This window comes from Colobus angolensis, unplaced genomic scaffold, assembly GCF_000951035.1.
Source record: "Colobus angolensis palliatus isolate OR3802 unplaced genomic scaffold, Cang.pa_1.0 Scaffold76, whole genome shotgun sequence".
NCBI classification, from domain to species: Eukaryota; Metazoa; Chordata; class Mammalia; order Primates; family Cercopithecidae; genus Colobus; species Colobus angolensis.
In genome coordinates this window covers 1,601,165-1,604,017 of record NW_012121376.1, presented here as the reverse complement: position 1 = coordinate 1,604,017, position 2,853 = coordinate 1,601,165, and positions in this window count along the sequence as shown.

The following is a 2,853-nucleotide window of genomic DNA, read 5'->3' as shown; positions in this document are numbered from 1 at the left end:
CGCCCCGGGACAGCGCTGGGAGCGCGCGGCCCTGGCCAGGTCCCTGGTCCCTGGCTCCGTTCTCGGGGTGCAGCCTGTGCCTGGGGGTCCGGCCGTCACACCTCAGAACCAGAGCTGAGCGGAAGACGGGGCAGCGGCCGCTGGGAAGAAGGCAGCCCCGGGTCGGGGAGGAAGGAGGCGGGGGCGGAGTGGAGTCCACAGTGGGGCTGCTGCTTCCATCCTCCCCCGGGCGGGACACCGGATGCGTGGGGGAGCGGGAGGGAGCAGAGGGCGGTCGGGGGCCAGGGAGAACACTCCTGTGCCTGGGGGCGCCGGCTCCTTCTGCTCACTCCCTCCTGCCGAGCTTTTCCACTCAGACATTTACCTCCTCAGGCACTGGCTGCCCTCATCGGCTGACCAGGTCCTGCCCCAGAGAACTGCGTGTGGCCCACGTGTGGACAGACCTGTTCCCCATGCCAGGAGGGAGGGTCACTGGCTCTATCTGGGGATGGGGGATGGGGGCGAGGGCACCAGGCCGAGGTGGAGAGCTTCTCGCTCTCCCCCTCTTTTCCTGGCCTTTTCCTCCATTCCCTCTGGCTCCTATCGTCCCCTTCCCCTTCCTCTTCCTCCGGTATGGTTGAGCAGGTCGTGCACTGCACAAGGACTCCCAGCAGAGGACGAGGACTGACATCAACCTGTCCTTCCCTCCCAACACTGTGCGTTCCCTAACCCTGCACTAAGGCACCCTACTCCCCTCCTCAAGATTCCCCACCCAGCATGGCCGGCAGCCCCAGCCCCAAGCCGCAGCTGGGCAGGTTGGGCAGAAGCACTGGGGAGGCCAGGCCTGGCCATGCTGAGCGTGGTGACTCATCAGGGTTTGCACAAAACATCTTGGGCACCCAGCTGCAGGCCCCTCGGGACGTGTCCGATGAGGCTTCCCCGGGCCCCTCTCTGTGGCAGAAGAAGGGGCCCCGGGGCTGCTTTGTAGGTCTCAGCCTAGGGGAGGCCCCCAGAGATGCCCGAGCCAGGGAGGGGCCCAGCCCCCTCCCCCGGGCTGTGCTTGGCATGCAGAGGTTACGGGGGATCTTGAGTTTTTGTCCCCAGAAGAATGGCTGAGTGGACTCTGGAGAAAAGACAAAGCCCCGCCCCGCTGCCGCTGCCCTGTCTCACACCAGCAAGAGTGCTTGTCAGCCTCCTGGCGGCAGGTGCTGCGGACTGCGACCACCTGAGCCAGGCAGTGACACTAATGCGCCTCAGGGCAGCCTTGGCACTGGAGCTGCTGTCATCCCACTTTACCCACAGGGAGAGCCACTCTCCTCCCTCCCTTTTCCATTCCGTGTTATTTACAAATCACCCTCCCGTGTGCCCCGCACCACTCTCAGCCCTGAGTACACAGAGGGGGCTGCCACAGATGTGGCCCTCAAGGCGCTCAGGCCACCTTTAGGGGAGGGCTGCGAGGGGCTGCAATTTTTCTGAAACAGCCAAGCACCCCTGCAGAGAGGCCTGTATCATCAGCCCAGCCTAAGGCAGAGACAATCCACATAGGAGCAGCTGTCCTGCTGGGGGTGCGGCGGGTTCTGCAGTGTCCTGGAAAAGGCTCTCCCAACAGCCTGACCCGACCTGTGAACTCGCGCTCATTTGGAAAAGAGGCTTTTGCTTTGATGTAACTAAGGAAAGGATCTTGAGATGCCCCGTCCTGGGTTAAGACAGGTCCCACGTCCTGAGAAGGTGGGAGGGATTATCATTTAGACTGGACCCTAAATCCAACAACCCATGTCCTTATAAACCACAGAAGAGGATAAGACTGATGCAGCAGAGAGGCCACGGAAGGAGCCGCAAGCCTGGGAAACCGAGGGCTAGAAGAGCCTCCAGGAGGACCCAACCTTGAACACACCTTGATATCAGACTCCCAGCTCCACGGCCTCGTGGAATAAACTCCTGCCATTTCACACTCCCCAGTTTGTGGTGCATGGTTAGCACAGCCCTAGGAAACCAGCACAGATAGTGAGCTCCCCGTCATAGGAGGTATGCAAGCAGAGGGTGGGTGGGCAGAGGCACTCTAGGGAGGAGCAGCCCCGGGGACTCCAGCAATCTGTCTGATTCTTCCCAGACTGTTAACCCTGGAGCACGGCCTCCTCCACCCCCAGAGGCCCATGGCAGATAAGCCGAGAGCCACACAGTGGCCAAGAGCAGGTACTGGAGGGCCCAGGGGTCCCAGTGCTGGCTCAGCCCCACTCCACTTTGGGGCTTTTGTGTTCAGAGAGACAGAGGTTTTAAGCTTAGAGGACGCCTCTGTGGAACACATCTGCACTGCGGCAGGGGAGGAAAGGCTGGGGACACAGGAGCACCCTCCCTCCCGCCCTCACCCCGAAGCTGAGGGGACCAGGGCGGACAGATTCCCCCACCTTTGGTGTGGCCAGGGGCCCTGGGGACCCCAGGGGAACCCTCCTCAGGATGACATAAAACCCCCGGCATTCAAAACTTCCCGAGCTCTGGCCCCAGCTGTCCCCTTTCCAGGGAAACAAAGGCACCTCCAGCACCCCCACCCCAGCCAGCCTCACCGAGCAAGGAGGCCAAAGGCAGCTCCTGGCCCCACTTACATAAAGCTTCCTATATGCGCTGTTCACACTTCACACCTCACACCTCACTCCTCACACCTCACACTTCACGCCTCACACCTCACATCTCCTTACACCTCACACCTCACACTTCACACCTCACTGCTCACACCTCACACCTCACTCCTCACTCCTCACACCTCATTCCTCACACCTTACTCTTCACACCTCCTCACACCTCCCACCTCTTCCTACCTCACTCCTCACACCTCCTCACACCTCACCCCTCACTCCTCACACCTCACTCTTCACACCT